At 37.3% G+C, this 16721-nt stretch overlaps 1 protein-coding gene and 4 non-coding genes across 8 annotated transcripts in view; all 5 read right to left on the reverse strand.

Moving 5' to 3' along the window:
* Positions 1-16721, reverse strand: part of Plc21C (Phospholipase C at 21C) — a 244036-nt gene that overhangs the window by 67751 nt on the left and 159564 nt on the right. The window lies entirely within an intron of this gene.
* LOC149718522 (U5 spliceosomal RNA) lies at positions 252-365 on the reverse strand. Its single transcript, XR_016381368.1, has one exon. It is a non-coding gene; the product is annotated as a U5 spliceosomal RNA (small nuclear RNA).
* LOC149718523 (U5 spliceosomal RNA) lies at positions 1286-1405 on the reverse strand. Its single transcript, XR_016381375.1, has one exon. It is a non-coding gene; the product is annotated as a U5 spliceosomal RNA (small nuclear RNA).
* Positions 12046-12152, reverse strand: LOC149718524 (U6 spliceosomal RNA). The gene has a single exon (XR_016381391.1). It is a non-coding gene; the product is annotated as a U6 spliceosomal RNA (small nuclear RNA).
* Positions 12374-12480, reverse strand: LOC149718525 (U6 spliceosomal RNA). The gene has a single exon (XR_016381406.1). It is a non-coding gene; the product is annotated as a U6 spliceosomal RNA (small nuclear RNA).

A 16721-nucleotide genomic window follows, 5' to 3' on the forward strand; every position in this document is an offset into this window, starting at 1 on the left:
ACAATTTAAAGAGATTCCTTGCTTTAAAGGCAAGGGCATTCAAAAATATAATATTGTTACACTTAAAAGTTCCTTAACACGGTAATTTTTAGTTAAAAACGAAAGACCATCGCATATTGTGAAGTGAAAAGCTTAATCTAAGACTTTTTAAGGTCATAGTATTATCACAGTTTCTAAATTCTAAATTTTCTAACTGTAGTACTAGTAGGTATATTGTGTATTTGATTTTGAAATTTGAAAGGTGTCCCTCGCTTCACTGGCAAGGGAATTCAAAAAATAGTCTTTAGTTGCTTAAAGGTTCCTTCCCACGGTAATCTTTAGTAAAAAGCGAAAGATTATTACGAAATGGGAAGAAACAAGCACGATTGCATCTGAACCGGAATTCAGAGATAACCCGAAATTGCACCCTGATACCATAATCTACAATATTTTCCCCTGCTAAATGTAGGAGTATCCAGTCGGTAAAAGTGAATTACTTAAATTGTGTATAAATATTTTCAGTTATGAGTTACTCGATAAACGGTCAACTGTTTGTATACGCAACATGGTCAAAAAACATTCGAACTATCACAAGGCCTTTAGAAGTTAACAACAATTTGGCTTTCCAATATTGGAATGAAACCGATGAAATTTGAAAATATAAAATGAATCTAAAGTATTTTTGTTTCGTCTTCAGTGCATTGCCTAAGATAATGTACACATAACTCGTTCAGTAAGATTACACTACTTATGCCTGCCACATTTTTGACCAAGACACCATCAAACCATTTCGCGAAAGGGTTGAGGTAATCAATCACTAGCAAATGACCTTTAAAAGAGAGAAGTGGTAATAGTAGTAGTATAATTTCAGAACTTTATCATTTAAAAGTAAGGACTAGAATTTGACAGGATCGTACGGATTCCCTAAAAAATCCATTATGTTATGGGATAAACAAGAAAATATTCGCCTCAAGATACTTTTAAATGGAGTACACATTTTCCCATGAGGCTCAAAAGTGTTTTTGTTATTGGTGATTGGTCAGAATTTGTGGCCAACTTAAACCTTGAAAACAGTCAACACAGTCAAGAACTATTTAATCGACAAACTTTTCTGAACGCTTACCGTTTATATCAGACCTCAACCTCGTACCGCCTTGAGTGCTGCAGTGCAAGGGGCGCTGCGTTTCAAACTGTGGATTTTATAGAATATGGTCCGATTCCGAACGTTGCTTTTACTTCGATTATTTCTAATTGTAGTACAAGTGTGTAAGTTTACTGTGTATTTGATTTTGTAATTTAAAGAAATCCCTTGCCTCAATGGCAAGGGCATTGAAAAATTTTCTTAAGTTGCTCTTAACGTCCCTTCACACGGTAATCTTTAGTAAAAAGCGAAAGATTATTACGAGTTAGGAAGAAACGAACATGTATTCTTCTGAACCGAAATTCAGTGATAACTTGCATCAAAACCCTGATACCGTAATATATCAAATTTTCCCCTGCCAAAAGTAGGAGTATCCGATCAGTAAATGAGAATTACTTAATTGGAGAATAAATATTTTTAATTATGCTTTACTCGAGAAGGGGTTAACTGCTTGTACACGTAACATAGTCAAAAATCATTCTCTGTCACAAGACCTTTAGAAGTTATGAACAATTTGGCTTTGCAATATTAGAGTTAAACTGATGAACATAGAAATTCACAAATAAATCTTAAAATATTTTCACTGTTTTTAGTGTAAATCCTAAGATTATGTACATTACTTGTCCACTTTTTACGCTTAATGTTTCAACTGTGACAAACTATTTCGCGAGAGGGTAATCACTCGCAGATTCCCTGTACGCCGTTTGATTTGAAAGAGCGAAATGGTAAAAAGAAGCCTCGTACAATTTCAGGAAACACCACATTTTGAAAAGTTAACTAAAACACTTCCGCCTGAGAGAAATGGAAAAACTACATTCAAAGACATCGAGCGGTGTTAGTTTGCCTCAAGATTTCCGATACAAACCAGATGGTAAAGAGATGAGGCTATTTCACCTAACTACGCGAGCATAAGAAAAATTAGACCAATATACTTCCCCTTCAAATGGTCAATCACAACTTACCGAAAGTAGGAAAACAAAACCTTTGTAAAGTTATACCTAAGCTCGTAAAATAATTTATTTCATATAGCGGAAGAGCTTTCCATTCTTGCCGAGAGAGTGGTTTCCCCACGTAATTCTCAAAGCAGCCACGGGTGGCGCAACTTGCAACACCAAATAGGTGGATTATTGAAGGGAGAGGTTAGGTTAGGCCTTTAGACACAGTAAAAATGTATCGAACGGAAAACTCTCAATGCCTCTTTTATGCCGTATTTCAAAAAGAAATTTTATGAAAGCTTAAATTTATGAAAGGCAGATGACGTTAGGGTGCTGTGGCAACGGATAACTCTCTTCTTTAAAACGAGACTGTGTGAAATAACACACTCGGGTTGTATAAAAAAATTCTTTCCTTTTATCGGGCGAAGAATAAACACTGAAGAAACCACGGAATTTCGTGACGTCTAACCACTAGCCCTGTCATTTCAAAAAGATCAAAACACAATGAGCGAATCTTCTTCATTTTATACTGGCAGGGAATTCTAACATACGGAATCTTTATCTTTACGAACTGCACATTCTTAAATGGGGTCAAGGAAAATCACTACCTTGGGTCAGAGGAAGAGAAATTTAATATCATCAAGTTCGAGAATCTTCAATTCTTGGAAGTTCTTCGAAATACAAGTTTACGTAGTTGTAATAAATGTAACGTAACAACAGTAAGTATGTCACTCGATTAAATGGACGTGGCACACCGTTTCCCTCAACCAACGTGATATTTGTCAAAGCCTCCCCTGGTGATTTAGGAGTAAAATGGTTTCATATTGCTTATAAGCTCACAGGGAAAAACCTTAAATGATAGACTTAGCTTTATGGCAATGGGAAATTACATACTTATTATTATTATGTTACTTATGGTAGTAGTCAGCCATGGAAATAACACAGGTTTACAGGTCCAAAACCACTTTATTAATTACTCAGACTAGTTTTTTTATTCAAAAACCGAGGGTCACGATTCCTAGGGACTTGTTTATTAATTCTAAACTTTGATAAATATAAAAAGGGGACCAGTTTATTAATTAAAAGTTTTCGTCAAATTTCGACTCCTTTCTCATTGCAAGGAGTCTTAATCTTATTTCGTAATAGATAGTTTTCACTCATGGAGGATTCATACCATTTACACCAGGAGGCCGGGCTATCTGGAGGACAAAAGCAGACGGGTTTTTGTCCTCCAGATAGCCCGGCTTCCTGGTGTAAATGGTATTAATCCTCCATAGGAGTTATGACGCTGTACTAGTAGGCTAAAATTCGATAATTCGGCTTCGGCGTTCGATAATTGTACGATAGTTTAGAGGGAAATCTAACTAATCTGGGCACAAAAGGCTCGCTAGAGGAAGAAAAAGGTGAAATAGGATGAAATTATTCATGTTTTAAGTCCAAAGGCAGGATGAAAGAAACGTTTGGAGACGTTATTTGTCCATCTCCTTCAGGACCCTTGTAAATATTATTAAGTTGTACCAGAAGAAAATATATTCTTCTGGTTGTACCGATTTTAGTAAAGGTCAATCAGAACACCGCTGGAGCGTACGATAATTTTGGTTGAAAATCGATAATCTTTTGGTTTTCGTACGATAATGTAGTCAAAGATGGCTAAATAAAATTATTAAAAATGATTTGGGACCATGTAATTTTATATTTATAAATAATTTTAAAGTGTGACCAGTAGTAAAATAAATCGCACAGGGGTAACTGGTCTCAGGGACCAGTTTGAATATTGTTGAGGTCGGGGTCACTGGTCCCGAAGACTAGTTGAAAAAAAAACCTTATTTCCATGGCTGGTAGTAGTGCCTAACGCTGGCGGGAGAAATATTTTCAAGTTATTATGGCCGAATCACAATTAAGAGGCTATCAAAATCAATATTCGCTGTTGTGCAATGATTGCGGTTTTGGTTTAAGTGTAGTTGCAAAGAGTACGGGTTTCAAAGATTAGATGTAATAACTTCAGTATAGTCAAAGATGCCGCTTGTACAAAAATAACGCAGAGCGACTAGTCCTCGATTTTACTTTTAATTTTATAGGAATTTGATATAAATGTGATCACTTAATCAATCAAGCTTCTAAGAACGTTATTGGAAAACCTTCAATTATTAAGGATTAAAATTATGAGCAATTAGAGAAATAAAAGAATATAGAAATTGGTCAAAGTGATGCAAAAAGGCCATCTGCCGACTCTCTGTGGAACGTTTAGTGATTTCAATTTGAAACAAATTTCAACAGATAAAAGAATTACCTTAATCTAATCAACAGAACTATAGGTAGTACACTATTTGGTTAATTTAAGTTATAAAAGGAATTAATTGGGCAAATGAAGCCATTTCATTCAATTTCCAAGAAAAGTTTAGCCGCACAGTAATTAAAATTTATAATTGATTCTTCCCGTTCTCCCTCTGATCCCATTCAGATCCGGTCCTCGGCTTTTCCTTCCTATTCGAGAGTCGGCATTAATTCTTGATTGTTAGACCACTTATAATCCATAAGGACACAACACACGCGAATAATGTGGGATGTCGTACGCCGAGCTAGATTAATTCATTCTGGATTCCCTCAGTAATACATGTGCCACAAGGCTTTATAAATGGCCATTTTCAGTGACAGCACATGCTGCAGTGGTTAGGCTTGAGGTCTCGGTTGGATGCGATTTATCATGCATGGAAGTATTTCCGTATTGTACTAGTGTCGACTGATGGAGTAGTATAAGGTAGTTCACCACCTGCGGGCATGGTTCGTCAACGAGTCTCTTGTTTCCTCAAATTCGTCGTCCAGGTGCTTGCCTTACATGAGCGCCCATATTCCAGACAACAATGGTCATTTCTGTTTGTCAAGTCGAGGGGTACAATCAACAAGAGCAAACAGCATTTTGCAATACTCCGTGCGGTTTCCAATATGCTAAGATTATACAACGCTCTAAGGATATGCAGTGGCTAACACATATTATAATTTTATTTAGTGTGTCACATGAACTTGAGAAACAACAGCCCACTGAACTAGTTCTGAATTTAGTATCGACAGACGCAAAGGGAAGTAAATACGAGTTGGAAGCTGATTGAGGATCTTATCACAACCACTTACTTCCCAGACTTGTCTTTAGTGTATCCGAGCTTAACATACACACAAACCACAAACATACCTACCAACCCATCCACAGAACGTAACCACATAACCAAGTTTGTTTATTGCATAACCACACGGAGATTAAACTTAATTTGCATCAAAAACCAAATGCAGCAGCGGTTCTTGAAATTTGAGTCAGTAACAGCAACAGATACGCTAGTATAATCGGGTTGATTCATCAATAAAGTCTATAGACAAGCAATTGCATGGCCCAACGGTTTGTGCTCGATTTCAAACGTGATAACGATGAACATGTATATTGGAATCGGGCGTTTATCGCCTTGAAGATTTCAAGAGTACCCATGTGCAGATTGACCTAGCAGGTTGGGGGAAAGTTTTCATGATAAATTTTCATGATCTTCATGTGTTCGAATAAGCTCCTAGCTAGACTATACGCGACAGATGGCGAACGATAACGTTACTTTCAAGCATCCTCATGTAAAATTAGTGGAGAAAGGAGCATTTTTCTAATTTGGAAAATTTTGCTCTTTTCTGTCTGGTACAAATATATTTTATCTCGAAAAAAAACACATGTGAATGTAACGCTCGAACCATATTGTGGATCACGACATTTTGAGAGACTACATTTTTTAACAAGTTGGGAAAACCAAAATATTACCTCTCCGAGTCAAGAGGTCTACTACTACAAAGTTATTTACCTAGATATGGAATTATTTCTCTTTTTTGAAGTAAAAATTTACGAAATATTGAAGCAGTATTCCAAGCATAGCGAATATACCGTAAAGCAGACGACATTTTACATCCAATAAGGATAAATCTTGGACACATGGAAATCAGTTAATGGCAAAAAGAACAGGAAATGAAGTCTACGCTTCAGCTGTTTACCCTATATTCTGATAGCTACATTCACAACTGGTTAGCAGTGTAAACACTATAGTCTCGTCTCACCTCAACAATATTCTTAGTTTGCCAACATGAGTGTTAACGTTAAATAATACCAAAGCTAAATTGTAGCTAGACGCACTGATAGTCAATGCGCACCATAAAGAGAATAAAAACTCTGTAGCTTAGCCCTTCTAATCTAATTGCCACCATGATCTTTTCTTCTATTATAAAATCTTAACCTGATTATTTAAGAGTGTATTTAACTTTCAGCTCACTCTGAACCGTTGATGTCTCTTCATTTCAGAATCAGACACGAAAATCAAAACCCAAAGTTTACTTCACCTCAGGCCTCAATTTTTTTTACTCTATATTTCACTAAGCTTATTGCAAGTAATACTAGATATACCCGCCGGAGTCTAGATCTTAGCTTTCTACATGAAATTATTAAACCAACGATTATTCTATATACAGATGTAGTATAGCTTAAGTAATATATAAACAGCCATTTCAAATAATAATATTAAAAAAAAATCTTTGAAATATCATAATGAAACAGAGCTTCAAAGCTACAAAAGCACCAAATGCATCATAATTACGAAAAATATTTCATCATATTCACTTTATATTAAGGATAAAGGGAATATTATGGTTCTGTAGGATTTCTTTACACATCAAAACAAAACGAACTTCTAACGCAGCGCACTGCGGCACTAGTGTAATAACGGACGGACACACAGACAATAACATAGACTGCTTTTTAACTCTTTCCGTATTAATTTTGAATTGAGAAACAAGATTATCTTAAATATTAAAATAAATATAATTAATATTTAATATTTTCTTCGTTAGTTATTCGCCATATTGAACGTTACATCGTTTTAAAAAAGAACAATTAAACATTCTTGAGATACTTGACTAATATTGGCGTTTGAAATGAAGCATACGCCGGTTGCTTCGCCTTACTAAAATAGGTAGTATATAAGGGTGTCGAATCGCAGCTATATATAACAACAGCGCAATTACGTGAACCTTTTGTGGAAGCCCCACCTTAGGGAGGCCGGACGTTTCTCGTAACCCTGGCCGAACGCCGCGTATGTCTTAACCTTAACGTTGATGATGGAGTAGAAGCCAGGTGTGCAGACTGGTGTCCATATGGGATGGACAAAAACAATGACCAGAAGATGGTGATGTCCATGTGGGATGGACAAAGACTAGAAGATGGTGGGGATCTCATTAGAAGCCAGGTGTACAGACTGGTGTCCATGTGGGATGGACATAGACCAGAAGATGGTGGCGATTAGAAGCCAGTGTGTACAGACTGGTGTAAATGTGGGATGTACAAAGATCACAAGAGGGTGGTGATTAGAAGCCAGTGTGTACAGACTGGTGACCATGTGGGATGGACAAAGAGCAGCAGACGATTGTGATTAGAAGCCAGTGTGTACAAACTGGTGTCCATGTGGTATGGACAAAGACCAGAGGCTGGTGATGTTAGACAGGCAATGGAGTAATAGCCAGTAAATGTAATACAATTTCCGGAAATTGTGAACACGTTTGCTACGATTTGCAAACTGCGAACGCGGTCACGTGGGTGTAACAACAGACAGACAGACACACAGACACGTCGAAATTAGAACCTCTCCGTGACATACGTCACTCGGAGAGGTAAAAATGTAAGTTTTTAAAAACTGAGTAAACATGCGACGAAATGTTCTTACTCAACCTTTTTTGTCTAAGGGTAATTTCTTTTTGCCCCGGAATCGAAGCTTCCTTTGGTATCGAGGGGAAAGTGAGAAAGGATGAATGGATCAATAAGATTGCGATTGCCAAATTAACGACCTCCTGTTGTTATCCGGCCAGAAACGGTATGGCTACGGTGAAAAAACAAAACCTCAAAGGGCATCGATTAGCTTTGCTTAATGGAAGAAAAAACTGGGGCACCATTTTCATCCCCGAAGCCGTTATAAAGAAGAATTTCCCAATTAAAATATTATTACTTCATTAACGGTTCGTTGATATAAATTTTTATGTTTCAACATATTATAAAAAATATTTGATTAAACGAAGGTTGAACATTTACAGCAGGGTTTTTTACACTTCACAAATACAAAAGCATATTACGACCATACTAATACTACTGGTAAGTGGTAATATCAATATAGTGATTAGTTCAGGTAACGTGAGATACGTCTGATTAAATCCTTCGAGATGCGCAATAAAAAAATAAAAGTGAACTATTTATTGTAAGTATTATACTGGAGAATATTACTTTGGAGTGTATGGTATAGAGTGGAGTTATCTTTATAGGAGAAAAAAGAACACTTCGATTGCTTTTAACGGAAGAGGCATTTGTATTACGCTCCATCTATCAGCCGAATCTGTCAAAAGAAGGAACAAAAGCCAGCACAATGTTTATCGTAGATGGAGAAAATATGTGAAGATGAACAGATCCGCGAGAGGATCGAAAAAAGGCTAAATCAATTTTTCTGTCAACGGCGACTGATCAGACGCACAAATTACTTTAATTTCATGGTCGTTCACAGGGAAGTAGGGATCAAAATATAACTGGGCTTCGACGCTACTAAAATACCGCACGAGCAAAGAGAGTTTAGCGTCTAGCAGGGATTGGTTCAATTTTGGAAGTAGGAATGGAGAACGGTTAGTATTTACTTCAGTCCGACTCATAGCTCAGTATAGAGCCCCTCCCTCCAACACGTAGCGAAAAGTTTAAATTATCTTATTGGCTCACTTAAAATACGTAATTTCTTTTTACCCCTGTCGCTATGATCCGCCTCTTCTTTCATACCCCCCGCCACGTCCCGGGGAAGGGGGTCCGGGATTTTGACGCGCGCCCAGATTGCTTTGTTCTCCATTCCTACTTCTAAAATTAAATCTATCCCTGCATCTAGTATATTAAGGTTACTCGAAATTTGAAAGCACTATTTAGACCTTGTCAAGCCGGGAATGTTAATTCTCCTATTTTTAGAAACACCAAAATAAGTGGTTGTCTGGAGCAATTAAAGGGGCGGGGCAGATAAAGATATTAAAGGGGCGGGGCAGATAAAGATATTAAAGGGGCGGGGCAGATAAAGATATTACTGTATGAATTTGTGATATTATTTTCCTGAGTTTTATGCGTACGCTTAATTATAACGTGGAATTTCAGATCTGTCAGTTCCAATATCAAGCATATACCAGTTTGTTTAACCAGCTGAGCCGAGAATTGCTAGATCTTAACGATTCAGCCCAGTACTTTTATGATTTTTGCGCAGTGATTCTGTTTCGTTTAAAGAACATTCCGCTACACTGCAGGTTTCCTCGATGGTTCTTCCTAAAAAGCATTATGGGAAGAGATAGCGCCTTGACCTCTGGTCTCTCTTTGTCCGCATTCTTCGATAACGCCGCGCCGCCAGGAATGTCTGCAGACTTAAATTAGATTCTTATACAACATATACCACCACCAGCACCGTACACAGACCGAGGCTCAAGAAAGAAGAAATGTTGCTAGTAAAGTTCAAGGCGAATTTGGGTTTCCCTTTAAACCATGTACAAGACAGAAATATGGTTTGACGATTCAAGGACGACGAGACCGAGACTCAACTCGTTTTGCTTTGCTTTTGGGGTGGGCCCGAAATTAATTATGCTGACGAGGCTTTTACTTTGACATCTTGAACTCTCCTCGTGTTTTGTATCAATGACGTAGACCTTGGAGGTTTTATATACAACAACGTAACAACGCCATGCGTATGCAGGGTGGTTTAGATATTTGAAGACAATGTTGTGTATTCATTCTACAGATATTTCAAAATATAAAACACCAGCTATGTATATAACTGTTACACGAGATGTCGCTCGCGTATAATTAAAACTTCCATCAAAATGGTTGAAGAAATTGTTTGATTGTACAGATGACTTATAATTTGTAGTACATTATATTCACGTCATTATTTTAACCATTTGGTGAGCTAACTCTAACAAAGTGCAACGCGTTTTCTTTCGACTTGATTTGCATATATTAATTTTTCGAATTAAAAACTTGTTTTTATCAAATCAAACTATAGCCTTTATCACTCAGTATAGATTTGGATTATACAATACATTATATTCACGAATATCCAATCAACCATTAAAAGTTCACTTCTGCTAGCTAGATAAAGGCTAATTAACATTCTGAGATTGGAGGCTATTGAAATTGTCTAAACAAGATGGATGTGCTTATATGTCTTACTCCACATCTGTGCTAATTTCCTTATTTTATGGGACAAAGTTTAGGGACCCGTACCTCCGAAACTAAATTCTTTAGAACCCAATTTCTGTGACACTTTTCACACAGTCTGATCTAAAGAACACACCCTATAATATTTGGCAGACTTATCAAAAACACCCTCTATGCACCTATGATTGAAGAACTTTCAAGTTTTTCACTATTTCCATTCGTCCTTGAATTTATGCGACCAATCTTTTAACGGACACTATATAAAATCCGAACAAGAATTAAACGCGTTAGAAACATATTTATTCGTGCGTGTGTTCCAGAATTTAAAGAAATTCAAAGATCCACACCTATCTTAAGTTACATTATATGTACGATCAACGTTTGCGTGTAGCAAGCATAGGTCGTAAAATAAGAACAGCTAAAAGTCGGCAACGTACCAGCATCGTAAAAGCGGTAAACTTTAGTCGTAACTGTACACACACATGCCGACAAATTGTCGCAATTTCTAAGAAACAGGGGATAATAATAGAGTGAAAGAGAAGGGTACAGCAAAAATAAAAGTGAAATACCTATCATAATAGCCTGGAGAACAGTTAACGCCCAGATGTAAATGAGTAATTCGCGCCTGCTTCTAAACGACCTTCCCTCACGCCAATGAATCATAAAACGGATGAAGACCATAAAGATTCATGCGCGGTTCAGGGTCTAAGGGAACCGAGCCCTTTGGCCCTATATATTTTCAGGCCCATTTTACTTCCAGCGCTAAATATATTGCACGATACCTGGCCAATCGGCTGGAAACTGCCCCCTCTAACCGAAGGCGGAAATAATTTAGGCTCCCTATCTAGAGCTATGTTCACACTCGCACAAGAGTCGGCTGACAACTCTTTTTCCCAACTAGTTTTAAAACACTCTTTATTGCTAGTTCAAAGCGATTTCAACAGCCTCGGTTCCCGGCCACACTTCCTCTGATCCAAAACCAGTTTATTAATTGGACAAGTTTTTAATTCAAAAAGTGGGGGTTACTGGTCCTCGGGACCAGTTAATTAATTTCAAATCTATTGGAGAACAAAGGCTGGGACCCCTCGGGAGACCAGTTTATTATTTCAGACACTAGGGGTGTCACTAGTCCCAAGGACTAGTTTAAAAAATATCCTTATTTCCCAGACTGGAACTTCACACCATAAGACGCTCCTGTTAGTGACGTCTGCTAAGGCCGGTGAAAGTAAAGTAGTACACTTATTACTGGGCTCATCCCATGTGAAATACCCCTGAAAACAAGAAACTAGCTTCAAAGACCGAAGCCGCTTTAAGTTTTTTCGCAAAGCAACTCCAAGAAACCGCGTTTGTAAATTAATTGTAATTAGCTTCTCGAGTATCAGTTTTGTTCACACTTAACTTTGGAAGTATTTTGAATCGCTTCCAACCGGTTTCCCATGTAAGTGTGAACGTGGCTAAGTGAGAGGTTAAACAAACATTGAAACAAGAATTTGATGCGTTAAGGCTGTTAGTTAAAGAAGGTGTTGTGTAGGAAACGTAGTATAATCGAAACCCGCTATGAAAGCGTACACCCTTTTATTATATGTACATTTTCGATAGGCCGTACGATATTAGATGATGGAAAGAGTGTATGCCGACAAAATTAAACAAGATGAACGAGATTATAGTAAATTAGACGTTCATTTTCGTTTATATCCAGACTAAACACAATTATCAAAGAAATGTGTGTTATTATTATAAAAATTTTGCAATATGTAAAAAATTTGGAACGCTTCACGATTTTGCGTGTCATCCTTGCGCAGGGGCCATGCTAATCTTCTCTGTATCGTTCCAATTTTAATATATGTAGTGCCGAAGCAACTACAACATCCATCCGCTTCCCAAGTCTATATATACCCCATTTTTCGAAAAATAATAAAGTAGGCGTATATTTCAGAAAAGCACTGATTATTAAGAGAACGCCGTTATAATTTCCTGTAGTTATGTTTCTGTTCGTGTATTAACTAATGTAAACTACTAATTGGCCGAAACAATATTAGAATTTTAGTTTATAATCAACGTAATATTGAAAATAAAGAAAGAAAAAAAAATATGGAACGCTTCACGATTTTGCGTGTCATCCTTGCGCAGGGGCCATGCTAATCTTCTCTGTATCGTTCCAATTTTAGTATATGTAGTGCCGAGGCAACTACGTCACTATATTTCTCCCCGTTCCTATATATACCCCATTTTTAGAAAAAAGCTTAAATAGGAGTATACGGCAGAAAAATAATAAATAATATAGAAATTAATCAACATTCCATTTAGCATTATTTTTTAATGTATAACAACTGACATAAACCTCTACTTAGCCGAAAAACATAACACTTTGTGTTTATTATTCGGTTTATTATTTTAAAAAATGAATCCTAAAAATTTACAAAAGCTTCACTATATATTTACTTCATTTTAAATTTGATAAATCTAGCAGTCACTCCCAATAGTAGTATATAATGTTTCAGTTTGAAGTTCTACCTGGCATATGGAAACTATGGATATTGATCTCCAACCAAATGCCGGTCACATAATGGTCCCATTTGTAATTAGCACGGATCATTTAACATAAGGCAATTAAGAATGAGGGAAGGATACACTTATCGTCCTATCTCGTCCAGCGATATATATTTGGAAAGAATGTCCTACTGACTTAGGAATTTGCGCACTACAGCTGGAGATGGGACCACACTTTGATTTTAAAATTGTTCCGGTTTACTACCTATAGTCAAACTAGAAAAATTCTTGCGATTCTCGCGTCCAGCTAAAATTAACCTGGTGTCCGAATTTCAAGCTCAACCAAGCCTTATGAAAGACGAAAATGGATTTGTTTGACTCTAAAAATATTACGAACCATGAAGGAGACAAAAATTCAATTGGAAAAAGTAGAAGTAATGATTTTTCGACACCCATAACTGTATTAACAAAATCTGGATTTCATTCTGTTCGTTCAAACACGACAATAGAATAGTTTTTACCCAGATCGAAACGTGGGTGGTAACAAATTGGGGGTTTAGTATCAGTGTATCGATATTAATATTAATAGGAATATCATGAACAAATTCAATTATCTCACGAGCACGGGGCCGGAGATTACGTGCCTTCCAATATTCTATTGCAAAAATTCTATACGAGGTTCTGCTCAATCTTACGCTCTTTTTGGCAACCATGTTTAGGCACGTTTACGATGAATTAAATATGGTATTTAGGGTGAGTCTGCTCGTTTGACTTAGGTTCAACTCGCATTGCCCCTTGCGGTGCTTCTTGGAGTGAGAGAAATAGCCTCCCAGTGGTGTTGCTTCTCTGCTGCAATTATTGGAATTGTCTATTACTAAAGCTGACGACTTCCAATATGGTCACAAGAATCGAGGCAGGGATAGATGTAAATTTAGAAGCAGAAATGGAGAACAGAGTAATCTGAGCGCGCGTCAAAGTCTCGGACGCCCTTCCCCGGGACGGGGGGATATCAAAGAATAGGCGGGTCATAGCGACAGAGGTAAAAAGTAGTAAAGTAATTTTCGCCTTCCCCAGCAGCAACGTCATCAAAACGTTGTTTAAGTGAACCAATATGATAATTTAAAATTTTCGTTACGTGTTGGAGGGAGGGACTCTATACTGGGCTATGAGTCGGACTGAAGTAAATACTAACCGTTCTCCATCCCTGCTTCTAAAATTACATCTATCCCTGATCGAGGTAAGATATAACAGAGTGTGCCATCACGACAGTAACCCAAGTAACATCAGAAAGAATCAGAAAACATTCAATTGGTTTTCTGAAACATTGGCTATGAGACGATAGTTTGCGGATAAAATAGAACAAATGCATTGCTTCAGCCTATTTTATGATTCTAAATCAAAAATAAAATCTACTAGAGTCCGAACCCTTTAAAGATCATGATTCTGATGGAACAGAATACATTCATGCTAAATAAGAGTGCTATATTTATAAATATTCGATTTTTTTTTGTTTCGTCGAAAGAGAAAACGTGTCATTCGAATGCGAGCGTTTTTCTTCTTTTGTTTGGCGCGTCCCTTCTTTCACCCTTGGATTGTATAATATCTGACTAGGAGGAAATCTTCTGTCCAGAAAATTTTCTATGGCGCAGTCGAGCGTTGTTACGAACGTCTTTTCTTTTCGCAAGATGTTATGACATCTCGCGTAGGCGAAGGGATTTTCGCGGGATTTCAGACATTGAGTAGAGGGGATTTAAAGGTATTCGTCAAATCGAGCTTAGAGTGTCTCGGAATAATAAAGTAGATTCTTTCTTCCTGGAGAGAGCCAATCTTCCCAAAGTAATCCCCCCTATATTGTCTGATGCCCATAATAATACATTTGAAAATAAAGTTTTGTTTTGTGCCTTCATGCAGAGATACAAGGTGCCAGAACGCTTTTGATTTTATTTATACAAGAGCTAGGCAATGACTTTATTCGACTAAAAGAAACGATTGAACTTTAATAACTACTTGAGTGTTCAAATAAATTCATTTTCTTCGCTTTACAATGATGAAATAGTGTAAAAACGTTCTGGGAAAAGATCAGGTAATGCAACATTATGCCATAAAATAACTGCCTTTTTCTAAATATAAAAGGAAAAATATTAAAAAAAAAAATTATCTCCTATTACAAAATAATTAGCATTTAATTAGTCTTAAAAAGGTGGACCATTGCGCCAACCGCCATTGGTTTAGTGGCGTCTGCTAAATCGAACCTCTTACCCTTATCTCTCTCAGTCTGTAAGAGTTAAACCAATCCCGTAGGGGGATAAGAGGTTTGGGCTAGCAGACGCTACTAAACCAATGGTGGCACAGTAGTCCTCGTTTTTAAGTATAATCAAGAAGTGATATCTAGTTTACTAGGGAGAAGGTATAAGTTCACCACATTTCCAGCTTTATCTACAGTCCAAACGTATAGTAGGTCCGGAGTTAATCTCCGCCTCTAAATTACAACCAGCATCTCATTGGTTCTTGAAAACTTACGTCAGCGCGACGCGAATGACGAAAATTACCTATTTTCCGACTGAGGAGAGGCGAAATAGCCCGGTGGCCTCCTTTTACGTCCCCCCTTGTATTTTGAAAGGGGGACTGGGATTATGGCGCGCGAATACTTAGGCATCTTATGCCTTCTCCCTAATAAACTAGATATCACTTCTTGGTATAATTAAATGTTAATTAATTTTTAATAAGATCTCATTTATTTTTTTAATACTCTTCCTTTTATATTTAGAAAGATGCCGTTTTTTTAAAGCATAATGTTTTGTTACCTGTATACTTTTATTGAGTTGAGGTCTATTGAGTCATTAGTCAATTAGCGCAACCTGAACCAAATTTATCATTGAAAATTGTGCTTATTGCTTGCGCAGAACCTTTCATATGCCATTTAGTAGTTACATTTTTCAATAAACATAAGATACACCAAACTTATGCTACGAAAGAGACTCCTTTAGTTATAAAGTTAAGTCAGACTTGTGGGATGGTTTTAGGAAAATATATCAGATTCCGTATCTTCATATGACTATTCTCTGGTTTCGAAGAACTTTTACACTAACCCTTCTTTGAAAGTTCGATATGTATGTCACCTTTTTCGCGGAGAGGCATACCAGAGAGAATGAAGAAATGGAGCGCAAGCTATTGTAATTCGCGCTGCAAATCACGAAACATCCTGAAACGATCGAGAGGCGTGTGGAATATACCATTTCTATGCAACTAAGAGGGAAAGACACAGGGTACAACTCTGAATTCCATCTCGCTTTTTGGCACCTGCTGTGCAGTCTTTTTTATCATAGCACCACGTCCCAATATTGAGAGTTGCCTACCCTCATTTCTAAGCCTAAATGGTCTATATCTGCCAAGGTTAGCTTAAGGTCACGTGACAAATCTAAACAAACTCAAATTTACTTCTCGAATCCAATTGCATGGAGACAGATCTACCTCCTTAATACGTCTCAATACTGAGGGATGCCTACCCTCATTTCCAAGTTGAAGTGGTCTATATCTGCCAAGGTTAGCTTAAGGTCACGTGAAAATTCTGAACAAAATATAATTTACTCCTTGAATCCTATTGGTTACTTTCAGACAGCAACTGAAACCATGGATATAGTCTGCTAGAATCCAAAGAGCTCCCTCTTTGAACCCACAGAGACGACGTACCAGAACACTACAAGCTGTGATATTTCTGGTCACGCACGCGGTCTGCATCTTCCCTCCAACTTTCAACTCCTTTTGTTAATTCTCTCTGGGCCAAAAGGTCGCGCTTTGGATTCAAATAAAATATGCAAAAGATGAAAAGATCCCAGGGGCGATTAGTTTAAAGTACCTGTACCGTGAGCTTTTTTACGACGTTCTTTAGGTCTTCTAGCCGCTGACAAGCGTGGCTCTACGGAAAATGGAGTTTTTCATTCTC

Source organism: Phalangium opilio, unplaced genomic scaffold (assembly GCF_054372755.1).
Source record: "Phalangium opilio isolate 3A_F unplaced genomic scaffold, DU_Popi_V2 ptg000002l_1, whole genome shotgun sequence".
Classification (NCBI taxonomy): Eukaryota; Metazoa; Arthropoda; class Arachnida; order Opiliones; family Phalangiidae; genus Phalangium; species Phalangium opilio.